We start from the raw sequence: 23,949 nt of genomic DNA on the forward strand, positions 1-23,949 counted from the left end.
TTCTCTCTGACAACAACACATCTGGCACTAATCTAAATACTCATGAAGCAAGACCAGCGAACTCACAGAAAGCAAGAGGGGAAGGAACCCCTTGATCTTTCAGTCAACATGGAGGGTTAAAATTGTCCAATTTAAAAATACAGCTGGGCAGATAAGAATAAGAGATACTAGAATATTTAAATCAAATACTTCTTGCTAACTGAATTATATTGCCAAGCATTTAAGTCACCCTCACTCCAAGAAAAATATTTTACCAGGAATCTGGCCCTAAACAAATCCTATAAAACAGAAGTCAAATAGGACTATCTGCAGACTGATGGTAAGGGTCTATTATTCTCAGAATGCTGGGCCTTTAATTTCAGAATGAAATCCAAGCATGTTACCCAAGCAGCTTATACCTTATATAGCAGATGGTGGACATCAATGGGACAGTTCTGTGTTACTTTGTCAACAACATCTGAGATGGATTGCATAAAATCCGGGTTGGTGAACAGAATTTTGTACAGATATAAAAGAAACAATACACATTTCTCTCAACAACTTTTTTAAAATGTAACTTTAACAAATACAGAATTCACTATTTCAAACCATCACATTGGAATGAATGTGTCAAATTAATCCAAGTGACCCTGTGCATGGAGTGATGGTGACATGTCCCTTCAAGAGATGAAATGTGTGGGTTTAGAGAGGGAAAAGAAATCAAGCAGTAACAAAGACAGACCAGCCCTGCGTTAGAATACACAGTGACTCAAACTTTATATGAGTTTGTAAAAAGCAAGTGCTCAGTTTATGTGACATGTAATGAAAAATATTGTAGATAATGAGCATGTGATGTATAGACAATAATGTCATGAAAATGTTAGCCAGGATATAAGAAAAAACCTAGTCAGTGACTCACACTGTAAATCTGAGCTAGAAGACTGGGAATGGGGAATGGTGGTGGCTTCTAAGTGAAACAATCAATATGGTAATAACCATGTTATTAACTAAAAAATCTTACATTCAATTCCATAAGTGAAATAAGCTAAAGTATAAGTAATTCAATTACAAAATTCTTAAAAATTCTTTAAAAATCATGAAAAGTGTCAATGTGCTCTAGGGAAGAAGAAGGCGCCATGCAGCTGTTCACTGGACTTTGCTGGTTTATGTCTATTTTAACTGAAGACTATCACGAGCGAATGAGTGCCGTGATATCAGGTACTGTCAGACATACATTGTGTGCCATTTCCCTGAACAGTCATACACATCGAAGAACAGGCAGTGGTTTGTATTTACCTATTAAATGTAAACTGAATGAGGCAGAAAAATATACCAAAATACAAATAAAGTCCATTTTACTTAAACCTTAAAATATTGCCTCTTAGTTACTGCTTTTACAAACGCAGTAATAATTCTTTGTGACTACTTGCTAAACTGATGATATCTTTAATTCTTCTTTCCAAGGCTGTCCTCAGACAGAAGCTTTATCTAACTTGCAGCAGGGAACACAGCAGGACCAGCTGTACTGGGTTAAATGTTGGACTGAGGACGGATCGTCATATGTGATGGGAAGGTTATATGTACTCTATTGTACTCTTATACAGAGGCAAATTCCAATCAGTCCTCGAGATAAACTAGTTTTCATATCAGTAGGAGATGAATTTCAAATCCATTCTCTTCTATTGCTCTTAAAGCTTCTTCCTAACTGCTCTTGGTTTAACCAACCATTAACTGTTTAACAGATAGCCAGACCCAAAGAGGAGCACGATGAAACACCCAGTCAAGTGCGTGGACCATGCAGGAGCCAGAGCAGCCACTGAAGCTGCAGCCTACACTCCCAAGGTCCTTCCTGAAAGGTGGCCACCTCACTTGGGAGCCCCACGGGGAGCCACTCTTGCACACACGAGGTGACAGCATTGCTCCACACACGTCATTCTGTGCACACTCAGAAAGCAAATGTCTTACCTCTGGGTGAAAGAAAATTTCAGGGCCTGGGAAACTTTCCTAGCCAACATCGATAATGAATTTCTTCTGGCTTATGGCATTGTTCCCTGTTTGCTGTTTGATCCACTTCCGCTGATCCACGTCATACTTGGCAAACTTCTTGACTATATTGGGGCAGATGTGACAGTACTTCTCCTGCAGACACACACACACAGATGTCACCAGGCATTAGCGGCCACCCAGTCTGCCCTCCGGCAAACACCCAGTAACTCCAGCACCACAAAACCCCGACATCAGTCCTGCCCAAGGCCACAGCTACAAGGGACACTTACTGGGCTCAGTGATGTCTAACAGCTATGCTCTGGCCACGTACTCTGCTTTCTTTCCAGCTCTGATGTTAGTCCCAGCCTCACTGTGTCACATGTTGCTGCCTACTATCTGAGATGATGTCTGACGGTGCCTATCAAGTCCCTAGTCTCCATCTCCTCTCTTCTTACTCCTTGTATGCCCCCACGTGGCACCTGCCCAGGCACTCGCTGCCACCCACTGGGACAAGCAGACCTGCATTGCAGCCCAACCCAGATCTGAAGGCAGCAGATCTGGCCCTGTGGTCACCACATCCGATTGGCAGGTGGTTAACCTGCTCTGTGGTCTGACACAGCACACTCAGTGGCTCCATGACAGAGTTAGTGAGTGCCTAGGCACGTGGGATGCACAAGTGAATAAAACACACACAGACCCCTGCCCACTGGCCCATACACTGGCTGAGAGTCAGAGTAACAAGTGACAGTGATAAATAAGTATATGGCACAGCACTTTATAAAGTGCTGGGACCATGAACCAAAGGAAAGCCCGACTTTGACAGGATGGAGCTGCCACACATTGGGGCATGAGAACCCGCTCAGTGCCAGCCCCAGCCTGTGCTGTGCAAAGTGTTTCCTCAGCTGGTGATGCCTGACTGGGGGTCTCTGGGTTGATCATCTGTCCTTAGAGCTAACCTCACAAGAACAGCAGTTGGCCCCTGGGTACCGGATTCTGAAAGTCAGCTTCCTGTGGGCCAGGTGGGCTTTGTTCAATGCCTGCACTTTGTCAGGCCCAAAGCTGGTGCTCAGGAGGACCTCTGAAGGCATTTTCATGATACTAAGTTCAAAATTTCTTAGAATCCCTGAAATGAAACCTAATACCATCCTTGGTATACTCTGCACAACTGTAAGACTGATGGGCCAGACTTGCTACACACCCCTGTGCTCACTGATAACTGAGTGAGTGGGTCAGTCCATACAACTTCAAATCTACCAGGCTGAGGGCAGAAACAGTAAGTTGTCCTAAGACACCAGGTCAATGTCTCGCAGCAACTCAGAGGCTTAACTGAAGGCAGGAAGTGCCTCCACAGAGTTGATGGTATGCAGTGTGTCAGCCCCAAGTCCTGGACCACCACTGCCCCCACCAACAGAATCCACGCATCCACAGGCCCACTCCTGCCCACAGGGGCAACAAGAAACAGGGTAACTCTGACCCACTCCCACAGAGAGAAGTGGGGCAAGAACTAACTCACAGCAGGGTTGGGGTGGCTGACCTGCAGGGAACACAAGGAGCTCTTCCACTGCCTACCTTCATGGCTGAGTGATACATTGTCACTGCCCAAATGGGCCAAACCTGGTTCAGGGTCAGAGATGGACCTCAGAGAGCCAGTGAGGAAGGTAAAGCCCACCACGAGGACTAGGAGAGCAGCCTCTGTCACAGTCAGCATACTCAGGGCCCTTCTCACCTGCATGGCCACCCCGACAGTCAGGAGCCAGAGGCTGTGAGACATATTGGTAACAGGAATGGGGAGGTGAGGGAACTTGGGTCAACTATCCAAATTTATTTCCTTGAAGAAACACAAGGAAAGGACTAGGGGAAGTTCTAGGAAATATTTTAACATAAAAAGAAAGTCTTATGCTACTTCTGTAAACCTTCCCCCAGGGGGAAAGGATTGACTCCCATGGGCTGCCCAGGACCACACACCCAAGCTGTGAAGTGACCCATCCCTGGAAACTCTAGTCCTGGGCACACCAGGGCACCCAGCCACCCTACTCACAGGGGCCCTGACTCGCAGCTGTGCACCCTGTCCTAAAAATACCTCTCCATCCACCAAGAGTGTCATGCAAAATGTGGGACTCCCCCCAGGCACTAGCTTTCCTTCAATCAGCTTGTTACTGGGTGCAAAAGTGGGAGGGAAGGGGGGAGGCTAACCTCCCTTAAACTCCCCTGCAGCTCAGAAACTATGTGTTCAAGGTCACATGTCACTTCCATGCTTAAATTTTTCTCCAAAGACAAAATCTTTGCTCTTTATATAATAATTATCCTTGTATTACTAAGAATCTCTTCATTTTGACTAAAACAAAACAAAAACAAAACAGTAATTTGTCCTGATTTTGCAACCTGAAGAGAAAATTGCTTTGAAAGGGGTCTGTCAACTGCTACCTACAGAGTGACACAAAGACCAAACTGATGGATCAGTCAAGTGGGCATTTTAAATAAGGACCAATGAGCCATTTTCCTCCGAATCTTACTGATTTAATTTTAGAGCTTCCTGTAACTCCTCCAGCATGGTAACAGAGTCTAGAAAACACAGGTGGACTCTGTTCAATGATTCACCCTAGAACAGCATCACTCTGAATGGTAATTCTCAGGGTACAGAACCACACACAGCAAGAGCTGGAAATGAGTTTGAATTCTGGCTGACTGCACAGGATTCCTCAAAGTCACTGCTGCTGCTGTCTGCTCCTTACTCGGGAAATGAAGCCTGGAGGGAGAGGTGCAAGACACATTGGCTAATTGAAGGTTCTGTCTAATCAGGCTCCAATTAAATGACATCGTACTAGGCAGGATGCTCAATACCAGTTATCAAGCTGCTCTCATTTACAGCTGGAGAACTCCACAAGCATCCATGTTCAGAGAAGAGGCTAAGCTTTCAGCCCCTTAATTCAAGTGGTAAACAGATGGAGACCCACATTCATGGGGAGGGGAGGGAAGGCACGGTGGGAGCAGGGGTGGTGGCCACAAGGGGAAGTGTGCAAACACTATTTCTCTCTCACCACCAAACTGGCCCATTTCCCATCTGTTTTTACCTTAATGGCCTTTGCAGTCTCCAGTGGTTGCTCAGGAGGGATTCCCACCTCCGTCTCCCTTGGCAGCTGTTGAATGAAATACATATCTCTACCTGCAATAGGGATGTGTTTGATGCAGCTTCCAATTACCTAACCTTCCACCTGGGGAGACAGAGAAGCAAAACACCATGTGAGTAACTCCAGGAGGAAAGCCCTCCCTGGACTGTAAGTTAGACTCCTGCCCCCACCTGCCCTGGCAATGCAAGCATTTACTGAATCTCCACTCTGTGCAAAGCTCAGGACTGGGGGAGGGGGAATAAAATGACCATGCATGCAATTCCATTAGGAGAACCTGAGATGCTCTGTAAGCAAACAAAGTGGTCTTTCCATTAGGAATGTGAAGAGAAAACCACAGAAGGCAGTTAATTTCCAAAATGCTGCTGTCTGTCCGAACAATTGGTCATTTTATTGTTCCTCTAACAAAAAGGAAAAAGTTTTAACTATTAATTTTATAAACATTTTTGTTGAGTTATAGGCATTTTACAATGTTTTGTCAAATTCCAGTGTAGAGCACAATTTTTCAGTTATACATGAACATATATATATTCATTGTCACATTTTTTTTTTTGCTGTTTAACTATTAATTTTTAAACCAACTACAAATTGGCTTGCATTTAAAAGTCAACCACCTGGTTAGCATGCAGGACTTAGAGTGTGACAACCTGGACTCAGATCCTGGTTCCACATCTGTGGGCAGAGTAACCATGGCCACATCTGTTAACACATATGTTTCAGCCTTGGCACCTTCACCCATCATATGCGGTGAGTGGGTGCACAGAAGAGACCCAGTGACAGGCAGCAGGTCAAGTACACAGCATGGTTTAGGCATGCATTAAAGACTCAATAACCGATCTGCTCACTCTAGTAAGAGCTGCACTTGGTAGGAAGGAACAGTCTGGCAGGTTCCCCTCAACCCTATGCTATGTGAGATCCATGCTGGGGGGAGTTTGGATCCGCTCACCCAGCTGCCCTCCCGGACCAGTGACCAGGCTGTCAGCCGTCACCAGCAGGAGAGGGCCAGGAGCTGCTGTGTGGTCCCAGGTCCTCACCAGCCCCCTGGGGTGCCTCTCAACATGCAGGCCACCGGCTGGGAAGGTCCAGTTCATGCTGGTGGGAGTAGCTGTGCATAGTGGACAATGTCCCCACCTGCACCAGGTAGAGGAGGCACTCTGAGCTCCCTGATGGCACTGGCTGCTTGTCACACACTCATGGAGACAGAAGGCTGGAGCAAATCCTCATCCATCTGACAGATGGATCAGTTCCACTATGTACAAGCACAGTTACCACTGAAGTTGCAAGAACAGGTGACTGAATTCCTCTTATGTCTTCTGAGGTGCCCAACTTCTAGAAGTGAGAGAGTGTGTAGCCTTTCTCAGGAGCCCAAGCCAATTGTAAAATATTTAATATCAAGATAAAAGATATGTACACATTATTAAAATAAAAAAATCATAAGAACAGTAGCTCTCACAAACAGAAACTATTCACAATTTCTATACTCAATACATTACATATAACATTTTCTAAAATTAATTCAACCCATGTTGAGTATCAGCTTCATCACAGATTAAATATATTAAAACAACCCACAGCCAATGGTAGGAAAACAAGTAAGTGAGTTGTGCTACACCCACATGATGGGCTGTCAGGTAGTTACTAAATATCTTTCCACAGAGTATTTAACCATAAAGATACATCAGGGATAAGTCAATATGCAAAATACAACCTCAGGAGCACACTGTACAATTAGAACATGAAATCAGATGGAGGGTATCCCAACTGTGCTTAAAATGTGTGTCGTTTGTCTAAGAAAAAGAGCTCAGTAGACTATACCAAAAAAGTGTGGCACAGTCCTCTGGGCAGGTTTGTGGGTCATTCTATTTTCTTCTTTACATTTCTCCATTTTACCTAAATTTTGTACAGTAAATTTAATTTTTATAAATAGGGGGAAAAAAGCTGCATTAAGAAACAGAGAAAAATTTGAACAACAACTTTCTCTGTGGGCCTGCACGTAGTGTGAAACTTGTTTCAGATGCACAGGGGAGGCCAGGAAGCAGACCCACAGGCACAGGCCCTGACCTTGGCCTGCACTGACCTCTGAGGACGTGACCTCAGAGAGGAGCCAGGCAGGACCACACAGCAAGTGGCACCTAAACACCTCACACCCAGGAGGGGGCAGTGTTCTGAGACTGGATGAAGGGGCTGCGAGCACAGAGCATGCTCTGCAGGCCTCCTGCCTCTCCTCACCCCCGGGCAAAGGGGACACTGGCAGGGTGCAATGACAGAGGGGAAAGATTTGGCTTTTTCCTCCTGACTGTAGACACATCAGCCTCCCCCTGCAGTGATTTCTGAACTTTGAGGTATTAAAGCACCAGCATATTAGTACATCATCTCTGCAACGTCCTGAAATAAAACAGTGACTATTTTTAAATGAAATAAATGAATTGTTTTTTTAAAAAAAACTAGTTTGCATTTTTAAAATTTGTCTTAGTTGATTTACAAAATTCTGTTAGTTTCCAGTGTATAGTATAGTGATTCATTTATCGCATTTTTAAAAGGAGCTTAGCACATAAACACACAAACCTATATTTGCACAAAAGATACTTGTAATACACAAAATAACAAACATTAGTATCAGGGGTTGCCTCCAAGAAGGGACGTGGAGGAGGAAAGGCAGGTCTGAATTCCCAATGTAACCCCTTCCAGATAGCTTCAATTTATTAAAAAAAAAAACTTTAAATAATTCATTTAACTAGTCCATTGTACCAAATATATATGTATATATATATATATATATATAGTCTCTTGAAGCCTGAATTAGAAATCACTTCTGTTATATTTTGAAAATTAAAACCAAAAAGTGACATTGCAGAGCATCCTGCAAGTCAAGGTGAACAATCTCTCCTTCTTGGCTCTTAAAAAAATTTTAAAAAGCAAGAAACAAATCCTCTCCAGAGGATTGTCACAGAACACAAAATCATCCTCCAAATGTTCATGTGCCACACCCACTGATACCCAGATTACAGTTCAGAATGAAAGCCAGGAAAACCCTCCTGGCAAAGTGACACCGGGGCCAAGCAGAGCCCAGGGACATCAGACGACTGCTGACACCAGACTGCACAAGTCTGCTACTGCAAATTTCCAACTGCCAGTGCCACAGACACTAGGCATCTTCCACTTTCTCACACAACTGTGTTTAAAGGCTCTTGTTACCTTTGCTAAGTACAGGTATGTCTTCAAAAGTGGTGCTTTAATTAACAGAAGGGTTTTTTTCTTTCACTGCTTCCTTCACCTCAAATCAGGTTAGGCCCACAGACAGAGCAGAACTCGGTGCCCTGCTGACCATTGGGATAGCGTGAGTGACCCCATCCCTGCTGTCAATGATGATTCCTGTTAATGTGTGTTCACCAACTTGTCATGATGTCCACTACACAGCTAAGGCCAGCACTGCCTTCACAAATACCACAGAGACCATCAGCATGGGGACTTTCTCAAGTGTTCCACAAGCCTATCTTCAGGTTGGAGCAATAAGCCCTTTCTTTCTTACTGAGTCTGAATGAACTTTCCCTTCCCTACCTTCCATCTTCCTCCCAAATCCAAATTCCAAAGTGGACAACTAACATGTAAATTCTGTGCACTTAATCTGGAGGAGTCAACTTCTCAGTAAGATAAATCAAAGCTTTGCAAAGAAAAGCCAGAGAGAAAGGAATTTTATTGTGGAATCAGGAGGTTTTAATTTCTAATCCACTGGTTCCCAGTGTGGGTCCACAGATGGATTGAAATAAGACTACTTGTGGGGACTTTAGAAAGACCAAATACTGGGCCTGGCACCCAGAAATTCTCATCTGGCAGAACCAGGATAGTGGTTCTCAACCAGGGGCAATTTTGCCCCCAAGGAGCACCTGGCAATATCTGGTGCCATTTCTCACTGTCACACTTGAGGGAGGGGAGGCTGGTGGTGGTGCTTCCCCTGGTGGGTCAAGACCAGAGATGCTGCTAGACATCCAACACACAGCTCAGTACCCTCCCCTCCCCTGAGGACTGCCCGATCCAAAATTTTGAGGCTGGAAACCCGTGGTCTGATATAAATTCTGAGAATGTGTATTTTGAAAAAAACACTTTTGAGGAGACCTTGCTGCATAGATCACTTTGAGAACCACAGGGCCAGTGTTTCCTGAAGTGTCTCCTACTCCATGGAACAGAAACAGCTTAGGGGTGGGGGAATATTTCTGGTTAAATTTGGAAGTGGTGGAATAAACAGAGTTTTCTAATGTAGGCATTTTCAGAGCCTTTAAGACATCACTGTCTACTGAGAATCACCACACAGAGGACACAGCATGTGGAATCTTCCAAGTTAAACATCTATGCAACTCCTCCTCTTTTTTCCTACAAGTAAGGGAATAGAATATGCAGGAAGCATTTTGGAAAACAATTTTATCATTTATTCCCCCAAATTTCAGTCAATTCCCTTATATAGAGGCAGATACATTACACCTAAAAACAACAAACCCCCCCCACGAAGAACAAGCAGCTTCAGGGGAAGTTCTGCAAACTCATGGAACCACAGGAGCTCAGATCCACAAAGGGAAACCCTTGAAAGACATTTATTTTGTTTCATTTTGTTTTGTTTTAACAGATTCTATAGTATATTTTCTTTTTTATGATCAGAAGTAAAAAAAGCCAAAGAACCACACCTACATCTTGATCTTGTCTTCCTGAGGATACCTTAGATTTTAATGAATGTAAACAGACAAAAGCTGGACAAACTCTACACCAGCAGTAAAAACATAAATCACAGAAATTGCTCTGTACAGTATTTGAGCTCAGACCTGAATGGGATGAGTTCATGTGCACTTGAGTGCATGGGAAAGGAAACCACACCACACAATCTTACAGAGGCCTCTAGAATCACCATTTCTTCCACATTAGACAACTAAGGTCACTTGGGAATCATGAAAGTCACTTGTCCTTACCTGAACTGCAATGTAGAGTCCCAGTACATTAAATAATTTGAACATAATTTCTGCAAGATATTCTTTATTTTCTGGTGTATTCAGAGGAGGTTCTGTCTGTAAGGAAATATTCACTATATTTAGTGTTCACCCAAATTTCATGTAATTACATCAGAACAGCAAAATGTTAATCTAAAAGCATGTTCATTAAGATGCTGTACAACTCCTTAATTTGACAGACAGAGTACACCCAGAGTGATTGATTAAACATATCTTGGCTGTGAGGTTTAAAATCTTTGAGAGAGTAAAGCCTCTCTAAACACTTCTGCTCTTACTAATCCACCCCAAAACAAGAACAAGCTACAGAAAAGGAAACTCCACCTCGGATAACAGAACACCCAAACACCGTGAATCTGAAGAGACGTGCACTGAGCTGCCAAGGGCAATAACAGCCCCACTGAGACCAGATGAGTGAGGACATGGAAAGAGAACACCAGTGACTTCAGATACCAGGCAATATCCAGTTCTCCAGAGAAGAGCAAAAGCAGAGAGCCCTTGCTTGGAGTCAGAGCAGTCTGAGCAGCACAGCTGCAGGAGCCTCGCTCCCCAGGCCCCTCCCCTCAGAGCATAGGCGGCAAGGTGAGAAGTTACACCTCCACCATCTGCTGTGAGAAAGACAAGCCTGGGATAGAAGCTGCTTCAGCCAGACACTGACCACCACCCAGCGTAAACCAGACACACAGCCAGTTCAGAAAGAGCTCCCCTCACTCAAAGATGAGGAAAGAACACAAAAAGAATAGCCAAACATCAAATAAAAACACTCATAGAAAAAGAGAGTGGAGAGAGAAAATAGGAAAAAACAAATGGCAGATAAAAAACATGTACCCAGAAAAATATAAAAATAAAGCAGATGAATATCATGACATAGATATCCGAGTTTTTTAAAATGTCTATTTAAAATAATAACTATTATCTAATAGGAGGAAATTAACAGGATTACAGAAAGATAAAAATAAATAAAACTGCTTTTTGTCATTCAGCAATATGTTGAACATTTTTCCATGTTAATAAATATGGATTTACATCACATATTTAAGCTAGGAAAAAAAGAGAGAGAAAAGGAGAAAAAAAAAAACAAAGAAAGGAAAAAAAATCTAGGCCTTTTGGCAAAAAAATAAATAAATAAAAATCCACATTACCCTTTGTTATATACTGAGCTGTGTGTCCCAAAACTCTTATGCTGAAGCTGCAACCCTCAGGTGACTGTGTTTGGAGATGAAGCCCCTAGAGGGGTAATCCAGGATCAGTGAGGTCACAGGACAGCACTAACATCTCTGCAGGATAAGGCAGAGGGATCAGGGAGCTATCTCTCACTCACACACAGAGGAAGAGCCACACAAGGACCTGGTGAGAAGGAGGCCATCTGCAAGCCAGGAAGAGAGATCTGATCATAAACCAACCATGATGGCACCTTGATCTCAGACCTAAAGCCCCAAGAGCTGTGAGAAAACAACTGTCTGTTGTTAAAGCCACTCAGCCTATGGTGTTTTGTTAGGCTTATTGAGCAGAGCAACATACTCTTAAAGCAGGAAAAGGGCAGCCTGTCTTGGCCATTGGCACAGCTGCATGCAGGACACTGGGACACACAGGGCCACATTTACAGACTTTTCTGGCAGGAAAATATGACCCCAGAATTCTATATCTGGCCACACTGCCAATCAAGTCTGTTGCAAAAACAAAATATCTTTAAACATACAACAACTTGAGAGAATTTGGTTTCTATGAACCCTTCATGAATTAACCATCAGACAATAAGCTTTAGCCAAATAATAAGAATGCATAAAGTACAGCCAAAGACTTACAGTGAGCAAGTAGTCCATTTAAGATGTAGGGATAAATGCTTCTCTTTTCTGGGAGAATCTATAGCTATAGAACAGAATGTAAATATTATAAATTAAAACAACAGGAGTAGTATCAAGTTGACAGGCACAGATGGAAAGGAGGAAAATATAAAGACACTGATGCCCTTGTTTCATGGAATCAAAAGATATTGTTTTCTTGGTAGAGCAGCAGAGACACCAGTAAACATAAAGTCACAAACATAAATATCAGAGTAAGTTCACTAACATAAACAATCAAAAGCAGGTGATAGAAGAAAGGAGGAGGAGGTAAGAAATGTGGCCATGTACCAACGTGGTCACTAAGCACAGTAGGAAGTAATCATCCCTAAACAAATACAGGTAAATATCTTATACAAAAGTACAGTTATGTTAAAATATGTTTTACCAATTATCAGAACTAATATGCACCCAATAGAAACCAAAGAGAAAGCCAAGCCTGAGTTTTAAAATATCCATACATAAATAAAACACACTAAAACCAGAAAGCACAGCACCAGAAAAGCAGCTGTGACCACACACACCTGCCACACAGCCCAGGCCATTTCAGCACGGGCAACGGGAGAGCTCCAACTCCAATCAGCCTAGCTACGCCCCACCTTCGATTTTACCAAGTTTGGAAAGTGATTTCCTCTCTCCATGCATAATTAGCACTGACTTCACAGGAGTCTAAACAAAGTGCTCATGGCAGCACCTGGCATGGGGAACGTACTCAGTGAAAGTGCATTATTATCACTAAAATCATCAGCATGTACCAGTGAGAAACTCACCTACTGAAGAGAAAGTCTCTGAACAAAGACTATGAGACAAAATCAAATTCCATTGTCAAGCCAAGGGACATCTAAAACAAGGTGCCTCAGAGAGGTGCACAGTTGTCACAGCTTCCAAGATCAGAAAAAACATAACTGCACATAACAAGGAACTGATTACACAGATTAGGTCACATCCATAAAATGTAACACTTTGCAGCAATTAAAAAGGATGGGCAGTGTGTCTGCAGATATGAAACAATATCTACTATAAATTTGCTACATGAAAAGAGGCCTCTCCATACATACACATTCTTAAATATACTTCTGTATCTACAACATTTTTTTTAAAAAGCAAGGTGTATGAGGGAGAGAAATGAGGAGCTGTTTATGGGCAAAAAGTTTTGATCTTGCAAGATGGAAAAGTTCTACAGTTCTGTTACATCACAATATCAATGTAGGTAACGTTACCAAATGATACATTTAAAACTGTGTTAAGTGGGTAAATTTCATATATTTCAAATTATAATTTCTAAAATTTTTAAAGTAAAAATCAAAATGTACCATAGTATGTCAATTTTGTTACCATTTTATGAATCAAGTTTATGTATAATCCATGTGCCTGCACATAATTATTGCTGGTTAAGCACCAGTAAAGTTGGTTTCCTCCAGGAAGGGGATCTGGAAGGCAACACAGAAGTGGGAAAGAGACACTCTTGCACTGGAAATCGTACTGCACCTTTTGAATTCTGTGCTGTGTGTATGCTAACTCTTCAAGCAAATAATCAAATCTGGCTATCAACTAGCTGGGGGCTTTAGTTTATACTCCTGTCTGATACAAAGCTCAAACATCATGCCCCAAGTAAGTTTTAATTACTCTGATTAGAATCAATACACTCCCTGAATGGGAGAGAGAAAGCAATCTTAAGACATAGACAAGAAATAATAAAGTCATCAAAAGCAGATTGTAAGTAAATGATCTAAACGTTATTCAACAACACATTACTTATTTTAATGTGCCTACCTCAAGGGGCTGAGATCAAATTAGTTAATACCTTAATGTTCCCAGTACACATTTAGCACTGTGTTAGTGATTACTATATCAGATTTTTTTTTTTAGTTTTCTTTCATTTAAAGCACATGAAGAATAACTGTGGAGTCCAATATTTAGGTTACAATATATCTCCTTATGGCACCTCCTATCAACCTGAAAAACAGGCCTAATAACTACCTACCCCACAATTGTCTGTGGGATTAAATAAGTGAGTTAATTCATGCAAATGCTTGGTGGGGAGAGGGCTGGGCCTTTAGCAAGTGCTGAATATATCAACAATCAACTGTAATATCAAGAATATAACTCAGGCCAGAAGAAATTGAATGTATTAACTCCAGAGACCTAGAGTCTTCTCTTACCTTGAAGAGGAATCCAAGCACCTTAATAAGTTAATTTTATAAACATAACATTTAAACTGATTAGAGGGGGGAATAGGATGAAGAGAGGAAGGCTAGAAAGGTATGCAAAGTGGGAGCATAGTCATGCAATGTTTCCTTCCTGCCTGGTTTAAAAAAAAATGTGAGCCTATAGAAGGCATTCCAACAAGAAGTAGATTAACCCTGGCTCTGGATTCTTCCTGGGTTTAATTTCAGTGTCAAGTGATGTTCCAAATAAATCCCAGATGAATGAAAAATATATATAAACATCAAAGGAAAGTAGGTTTACTTACATAAAAATTTACAATTATAGATGTTCAAAAACATAACCTACAAAAAATCAAGTGAGAAAAAGTATCTGCTTATGACAAAAAATTCTTATCTGTTATATGAAAGAGTTCACACCATAAACAGATTGTGGCCATACATACAACAGAATATTATTCAGCCCTAAAAAAGGAAGGAAATTCTGACACATGCTACAATGTGGCTGAACCCTGAAGACCTTATACCAAGTGAAATAAGCCAGTCATGAAAGGACTAATACTGGATGATTCCACTTATATGAGGACCCAGAATAGTTACAGTCATAGAGACAGAGGGGGGATGGTGGGGGCTAGGGCTGGGAGAGGGGGAAAGAGAGTTATTCTTTAATGTGGACAGAGTTTCAGTTTGGAAGATGAAGAAGTTCCTGAGATGGATGGTGGTGATGGTTGCACAACAATGTCAATGTACGCAACTCACCAAACTGTACATTCAGAAATGGTTAAAATGATAAATTTTATGGTATGTGCATTTTATCACAAAAGAAAAATTTAAGTAGAATAAAGTTCAAAGAAATCATAGCAACAATAAAAGCAATAAAACACTGATATGTACAAAACCCAGGACATGAATAGGCAATTCACAAAGGAGAAAATACAACTAATAAATACATGAAAAACTGTTTAAGATCAAAGGTATTCAAACTGCAAATTAAAAAGTCAAATAATCAAAAATGATATTAATCAATCCTAAGAGTTCAAATAATGTGGCTTCTTGTACATTGAAGATTTCAGTGTGAAATGGTATACCAGAGATTCAAAATTATTAACACATCTGGACCTCCAAATTATATATATATATATAATTTTTATATTCTTAATATAAAAATGCTCTAAATATAGAAAAAATGTGCAAATATTAATTTATGTTATGTCTTACAAAACCAAGAAACTGGAAACAAAAGTAAACATCTAAAAATAGTGGGGCTGCTAAACAGACAGGAAACAACCACTGGATACATGATTGCATGACCATTAAAGCGAGGATTATGAAAACCGTGCAAGAAAGTGGGGGAGAGGGATGGAGGACACAATATTGAATGCAAAATCATATAAAAACATGAGTGAAAAGATTAAGTATAGCTATACTAAATGTTAATATTTATGATAATGGGATAGGAGTGTGAAAAGCCCCACAAGAATCTTCCAAATTTTCTAAATTGCACTTATAGTTCTATAATAAGAAAAAAAAATTCATTACAAGAGTTGTGAAACCCTGAGTTACAGCCTGTGTGCGAAGGCCACAGAAACTCCCAATACAACTTCCTGGTTTATTTCTCCACAGGCGGAGAAGCTAACAGAAGAAAGACTTCACCCCAGGGCAGAAGCCACAGCACATCCTGGTGTGGCTTTTCCCTAGCCTGTTGGCTCTGTAACGTGGAAAACACTTTCCATATCCAACCACAGTTGTGAAGACAGCTGAATCCTTGATCTGCCACTGTCTTCATACCTGTAGTCACATCATTATGGCAGGCACTGCAATTTCCCTACCCAGTATCTATTCTGCCTTCTGCCTTAATGACAGACCACTGATCAATCACAGGCCCAGAAAACAGCATTTCCCAGACTTCCTGGTGTACAGGGATGGCTAAGTAAGTTCTGGCCAATAAGAAGCAAAAGTTATTGGATGTGTCTTCTGGGAAAGCTCCTTACAAGGTTGAAGGTAGACTCATGTAGTAGGCCCACTTCTGCTCTTAACCCCTTCTTTCCTGGAATATGGAGGTGATGACTGGAGCTGCAGCAGCTAACTTGTGATCTAAGGCAATCTTAGAATGGAAGCCATATGCTAAATATACTAGAGCACACAGATCCCTAATGACACCAGAAACCTGACATACCAGCACTGCCATCCCTGCTACAAATGACTTTAAGAAAAATAAAACCTTTAACTTGCTTAAATCACTGATTTTTACACTTTAGTACTTGCTGCCAAACAATTCACCATCTGTGAAGAACTAACATTAAAATCTATACACTTCCATTAAGAGAATGTTTACAATAAAATTAGGTTCTCCTGGCTCCTGAATCAAATTCAGCATTATTAAAGACACATTCTTCTGGGTTCTCAGAACCATAATCATAAATCTATGTTTTCCTCAATCCTCCTTTTCTCCTATGTTTACCACCAGTAATTGTTCCTTTAGAGGGCTAATTTAAATAAAACCTTCCAAAAACCATTATTTATATATAACGAGATCTAAATTGGAGATATCAAGTTTTTCTTATTTTTTAAATACTGAAGTATATGATTAAAACTTCACATGAATGCAAGTTACATAAGCATTTTATTCATAATAATGGTAAAATATCATCAAGTATTAATTCAAAAATGAATAATTAGTCAGTACTATAAAAATCAATCCATATTTCTGGATAAAGAAAGCAAGCTGAACACATGCAACTAATATTGCTCCAGTCCCAAACCTCTCCATAACTGCAGTAAAGAAACATTTTTAAAAACATAAAACCTCAAGGAAGGGCAAGTAGGAGTGGAGATGACAATATACTGAAAATGGGAAGAACACGGGCCAGCAGTAACAGACTCAGCAGCGCCAAGGATGTCCAGCTCCACACCGGCCAGTGCTAGTGTACAGGACAGAGCAGGTCTGAGCCACCCTCATGAACCAGGAAGGGAGTTACTGCGGTAAGCCAGGACAAGCCACATGTCATGGTGATTATTATGTGTCAGCCTGACTGGGCTAAGGGGTACCCTGAGAGCTGGTAAACCATTCTTTCTGGGGTGTTTCTGAGAGGGTGTCTCTGGAAGAGCTTAGCATGCAGCAGACTGAGTAAGGAGACCTGCCCTTGCCAATGTGGGTGGGCAGCACACAGGCTACTGAGGACTTGATTGGAACAAAAGGATGAAGGAAGGGTGATCCTCCATCCCTGAGCTGGGACACACATCTTTCCTGCTCTTAGGTGGATGGCAGACCTCCTGGTTCCCAGCATCCTTGGGCAGCACAGCTGCTTGCTCTTCCTCCCCTGATTCATATTCAAAAAGGTTTGCAAATCTCCTCTACAGTTACAATTCAATTTCCCTTCAAGAGCACTGCAGTTCTTTAGAATATATGATTCTGTCTTGAACTCTGGGCAATTCAGTATTAGAGAAAAGAGTATGGTTCCAATTGCTATCTGTTTAGTCCACGTGACCAACATGAGTTGAGTCTCTGAAACTTCTTGAAAAACATGAGCCCTACTGAGCTCATTCCCACCATGGATGTGCAGATGTCTGTCATGGCAGTCAGAAGGGACAATTTCATAGGCTACTGAGGGAACTTTAATTTAAAACTTTTAGACTCTTTTACACCAAGAAGCCATTAGCTGATGTAGTGGTTCAGTAAATGTCTTCAATGAATTTCTGGACATGGCCACAAATCCCTGTACCTGCTTCACTCCCCTTCAATTATCCCATTAACTGATAAGGAAGGACATAAGCCTGAGATAAAACCACCCTTCTCATAATTTCCTCTGTCACATCATGCAGCAAACACACCTCCTAACTTCAAAGTACAATAAATGTAACACAATATTTTCTTATGTTTAATGTAATAAACAATTATTTTTGAAAATTCTCTTCAGATACTCATTTTTGGCAAAGGACTTAAGCTTTTCCATATTCATACCAAACACCTCCAGTTCGTTCCCAGCAATTGGTTTTATTGTACTGTGGTGTATATGCCAGCTAGAGCAGAAAAATTCCTGGTAGGAAAAATTTCCTGTGGGCTGTGTCCTGGCGATTGCATTTGCTCCACAGGCCTAAGACTCAGACTCCCTCTGAGCAGAGCGGGATGGGGCAGGCAGGGAGAGGAAGCTGGGCCCCAGGCCCATGCCTGGAGTCCTATCAACAGGTAGTTATGTGACGTATGAGAGAAGGGAACATGCCAAGCATGGCAGGTGGGAGTCTGTAATTTGTTTTGGCTGTAAAGACAAAGCCACTCAGACATACTGTCAGTTTCCTGGCTCCATGTATTTTACATAAACCATCGTAGATACACAGGAGAGAAAATACACAGTGGCCTGTAAAACACAGTACTTGGACGTGGCAATTCCTAGTTGTGAAGATACAGCCAGGAAAAAGCTTAGAGCACTTTCAAGGACTTGATTTAATAGACACAAAATATATAGATTCCACTAACTACCATAACAGCCTTGTACTTAACATATTTTAAGCCAGATAATTCTAAAGAATATTCCATATTTAACATTAGGAAGAATTATATAATTGGATCAGGGACCATTTGACAATGCACTAGCATGGAAAAAATGCAAAGCTAAATTATGTAGGTTTTAATGTACAGCTTATGTTACATGCAATTGCTCTCCTTAAAGTAAGTGTTTTATACATGTAATTAATTTTAACTTAAAAAGAACATAAAACAATGAAAACAGGCTCCACAACCAAGAGACACTTCTCTTCATTTCTCTGTATTGTTTTATTTCATCTGAACAAGATCAATTACATCCACAATATCAGGGCCTGTAACTCAGCTCAGTGTTAGTGTGAGATTTAACCTTGGCAAAACAGCACCTTGACTCAGCTCCCTCTGCTGTAAGAAGCAAAGGTCAGAGCCAACCAGTTATTTCAGGAGGACACCTAACTACACAGGTGGTTTCCTACCCAAACCCATTCCTCCCTCCTCATTCCTTGCTGCTGGAGGCCGGTTTAGGTACTTACCTCTTGGGGCCAGGTGATGAGATGTGGTCCCCTCACCAGCAACAGGAGAGAATCTTGACTCATCAAAATGTACCAAAGTAATTTTGTTCCCCTCTAGGGCCCACACTGGGCACGGACAGACAGGGCAAATCTGCTAGGAAGTTTTCTGAGGATGAGAGTCTTAATTCTAAAACTCTGAAAGTAAATACACCAAAAGTCAGTACAGGAACTCGGGCAGCCACCCTGGGGCCTGAGGGGAACCAGCACAAGAGGCCAAACAGGTGAATTAGGCTGGGTTCTCACCTCCATCTCTGAGCTGCTCAAGTAACCAGTCCTGAGTGGCCTGACACTGGCATCCTGTTTTGTGGGATAATAAGCCCTCTTTGGTTTTGGACATTTTGGTTGAGCCTTCTGTTATTTGCCCTAAAAGCACTCCAACTCATACAAAGAGCTTTAGTGGGAATTAAAAACTCCCCAGGGAAGAATATCCTGGGTTTAAAATCTAAGCAACCAAGAATCCACAGGGCTCTTCTCTCAGTCCCAGTTACTCACCATCAAAAAGTGATGGCCCTCAGGTTCAGCTCAGGGAAAATTAAAAATAACTTGTTCCATGAACCTCTCCATTAGAACTCAGTCTTCAATTATTCCATGTCTTATTGGCCACTAAAGCAAGAGAAATCAAACTATGTCAAGCTTCAGTCCATGTCAGTAAGAGCAACAGTTTTAAAAACACTGGCCCAGAAGAGACTGAGTTATTAGAGAAACAGGTCCTTTGCACTGGGTGAATGTTAATTTATGTAAAGAAATAACAGGCACTTTACCAGAAATATTAAGTTATATTATCATTTATATACTACTTCACATCTCTAAGTACAAAGTATCATCTTAACAGTGGAGTAATAGATGCAAAAGTACAGCTAATCCGCCATACCATTCCATTTGGAGTTTGGAGGTTTTTAGAACAAATACCTAGTTAAACAATTTTAGTGCTTCTTTTTAATTAATCAGTCTACAGCTCTTCTACATCTGACAGGTCAGTGAGTCAACCTGCAATTTTCCACAGAAGCAGATCTTGCTCTCACATGAAGCCCAGCATTCCCAGATTCAATCCTGCATTCTGGGGTTTCTTAAATTCACTTGATTCCCCACATGAAAAATACCTTGTTCAACTAACACAACACTGTAAATCAACTATACTTCAATTTTGAAAAATACCCCATTAAAAACCAACAACAACAAAACCTCTTTTCCAACACAAGAATAAAATACACAGCTCACAAGTACAATTGCTATGAAATCTACCATTTTGCATGATTCATCCTACTCTCTGTTCTTGGTGATACACTTACAGAAGCAAATCCCGGTGGGGAGTTTACCTTTGTGGCATACGTGGGTTTATCTATGGCTTCATCCCCTATGAAAAAGTCCAGGTCATCAACTCCCCTCAGCACCCTCCTTTGGGCTTGGTCAACCACTTTTGCTGACTCTCTGATGGCAATACCTTAGGGAGAACAACGCAAAGATTTCCGTATGCATCCATACTCATTTCAAGGGTCAAGGAAGCATAATATAACCCCTGTGTATGTACAAGTAAATTTTCAATGTCAGGGTCTTATTTGGAGTTGAGTGTGTTCACAGAAAAGACGCTATCACAGAGCACATAAAGTAATACAGAAACCTTTCTTATGTTCTGGTATTATTTTTAGTGCGGCACAAAGGAGCCTAGCTGGTCTGCTTTTAATACTGACAAAAGATGAATTACTAAATTTTTCAGTTTCATCTGAAAAAACATCCCTTATGATAGTGAAGTGAAAAGCACATATCAATCGGTTCCAAATTTTAGAATACAACGTAGAAGGACACAAAATTAAAAATATAATGTGAAAGAAGAAAGTAAACTGAAAAATGCTCATACACTCTCAAGTCATTTTAATAAAACTGTGTCACACAGATTTAAAATATATTTTTATTCTTGTTACAAAATCACTAAAAGAAAAAACTGAGGTTGCTGACTAATATCTGACAAGAAAAATTCAATAATCAAACAACTGTATTATGTAAAAATATTAATGGCTTTATGATATATTATTTTAATAACAGTTTAACCACGATATTTAAGAATATACTTATAGTTAATAATCATATGAAACTTCACTGTAGAATTTAACATCTAATGAAATGTGGAAAGCTTCATGAAGATTCAATTTTCCATTTAAATTCCTAACCCCTGGTCACACTTTGCTTTCCCATAAACTCATCTTCACCAAATTTATTCCAAAACAAATGAGTAAACATATACAACTATTTTTAAATGTAGATTATTTGTAGTTCCCAACTTATTAGGAATGAAGAATAACAACAAAGCTAAGGGAGTGAATTTTAATCCTTGCCCTCAGAAAGGCATCTTGAAATAATAGCTTGAAAAGGTAGGAAAAAAAAAAAGAGGTACAGGACAGAAATCACTTTGCTCACCTCCTCTTCTGACTCCATCTCACTGCCGCACTTGGTCCAGAAGCTTTCAACTTACAGAAGGTGGCACAAACCCAAAGCGCAGGATTTCTGCAGGACTAAGGCAGCAGGCGTGACGTGGACGTGCTGGGGGCGGAGCCCAGAGGAAGCATCCGGGGCAGAAGCAGCGGGCATGCCAGGACCACGAGGCCGAGAGTGGGGCTGGGGAGGTCTGGAGGGCCGGGACGAACTGCGGCAACTGCAGCCACAAACACACCCGTCCCCGAACACAGACCCCGCCACGGGCGGAACACTGACGGGCACCGCGCAGCCACCTGTGCACACGCAGCACGTCAGAGGGCCCTGACGGGACGGCCCGCAGCCGACACCAAACGCCTCGCGCGGCCGCGGCGCTGCTGCCGGGCCGGCGGGAGCCCCTGCAGCCGTCTCCCCGCACCTCGCGCCCCGCTCCGCCCTGGGCGGCGGCGGCAGCGGCGGGAACCGGGGCGAGCGGGCGGCGGGCTCTGGGGAAAGCCGCAGATGCCCGGGCGGAGGCCGCGCTCCCTCAGCGGCGCCCGGGCTGCAGGGACCGGCGCTCGCGCCCCGCCCCGCGTCGGAGCGGCCGCCGGCTCCGGGACTGACCGGCCGCGTCGCCCTGCGCCCCGACTCGCCCTCGCCCCCGCGCCCCGGCGGGGTGGCGGCCTCCGCAGGGGCCGCGGCAGCGAGAGCCCGCCTCTGCGATGAGGTCCAAGCCCCCCTAGGCCGTGGACCTAGGACCGCGAGGGCTTCAAGAAGCGGGCGGCGTCCCTGTGCTTCCGGAGCGAGCAGGAGGACGAGGTGCTGCAGGTGGGCAGGCGTCGGTCCCGGACCAGTGGACTGGCCCAGGAGGAGGACTGGAGCCCCAGGAGGAGCCTGCCGGTGCTGCCGTGAGGGAGGCTTACCAAGAGGCTGGAGTCAAAGGAAAGTCAGGCAGACTCCTGGGCATATTTGAGAACCAAGACAGAAAGCACAGGGCATATGTCTATGTCCTTACTGTCACTGAAATATTAGAAGACTGGGAAGATTCTGTTAATACAGGAAGGAAGACAGAGTGGTTCAAAGCAAAGGATGCCATCAATTTCTCCAGTGTCATAAGCCTGTACATGCAGAGTATCTGGAAAAATTAAAGCTGGGTTGCTCACCAACCAGTGGAAATTCCACAGTCCCTTCCCTTCCAGAGAGTAACACCTTGTTTGTAGCTGCTGCACAGAGAACCTCTGGGCTGCCATCCAGCATAAGATAGACAGGGTTGGAAGGACCTCTTCCACCATGTGCAATCTCATGGGCAGAGGCTTCTTTATTTTCCTTGGCAAATATCTGAATGACGCTTACAAACTGAATTTGCCATGCGGGATTTTTTTTTCTTTTTTAACAATCTGCATGTCTTTTAGGCATTTTCAAATCTTCTTAAAAAAAAAAAGAAAGATAATGTAAAATATTTTAATAAGCCAAAGCCATGTGGAATTTTTTTTTTTAGATGCCTTAAATGTGCTCTCCCACCCAGCCCACCCACCTTGTTATTTTGGTTGGCATTTTCACTTTTTCCCCAGTATTTTTTTATCCATTTGATGTCAGTCTGTGGTTTTTGTCAGATCAACATACATGTGGGTATGTTATCCTGGTGAATTGTCTTCTCATTCACAATATTAACATATTCAATGAATCCATTTGTCAACTCATTTATCTCAATTTTCACAACTGGTACTATGTCACTAGCTACCTGATATGGCCAATTCCCCTGTAACTCAATAGTCTTTAATACAGAGTTTAACTCTATGTAGCTGGTGAGTTTTAGGCAGTTACTGTAAGCAAAATGCATGTAGTAGATATCTTATCATGGAACCTGTATTCATGGAATTGAATTAGGGTGCTCAGTTGCCAATTCCCTTTATTCATAATCTCTCTTTACACAGAACACACAAGAACCATATTTCCCTCAATGTAAATTGCTGCTTTTAAATATATATTTTCAGTTTGAATTTAGTGACATCTCTTCAGTTAAACTTGCTGGTTACCAGTAAACACCTTAAATAGCAGTCAGTGGTGACTGCATCAGAATTGAGTAAAATGGCCTTCTTGTTCACCTGTTACAGACCTAGGTTTTTAGGGTGCCTCGGAATGTCTCATCTTTTATAGGTGGTCAGCAGGTAGGTACTATTTATCATGTAACTAATTACTGGGACACTGGAATGTACCAAAGAATTATTTTGTCTTATTTTTATATTCACATACATCCAAGAATCCTATCTAAAACACATAAATACCTAATCTGAAATGCCTGTACTTCCTCAACCAAGTCAGAGATGAGATGGGGCAAGTAAAAGGTGGTTCTCTATGTAGATATTAGCTTTTTGTAAAGATCATAACTGTTGAGTATAAAGTA

General features: G+C 42.0%; 1 pseudogene; it reads right to left on the reverse strand.

Moving 5' to 3' along the window:
- Positions 1–392: 392 nt before the first annotated feature.
- On the reverse strand, positions 393–21,635 carry LOC141575971 (actin-related protein 3B-like; annotated as a pseudogene).
- Positions 21,636–23,949: the final 2,314 nt, after the last annotated feature.

This window comes from Camelus bactrianus, chromosome 35 (assembly GCF_048773025.1).
Source record: "Camelus bactrianus isolate YW-2024 breed Bactrian camel chromosome 35, ASM4877302v1, whole genome shotgun sequence".
NCBI classification, from domain to species: Eukaryota; Metazoa; Chordata; class Mammalia; order Artiodactyla; family Camelidae; genus Camelus; species Camelus bactrianus.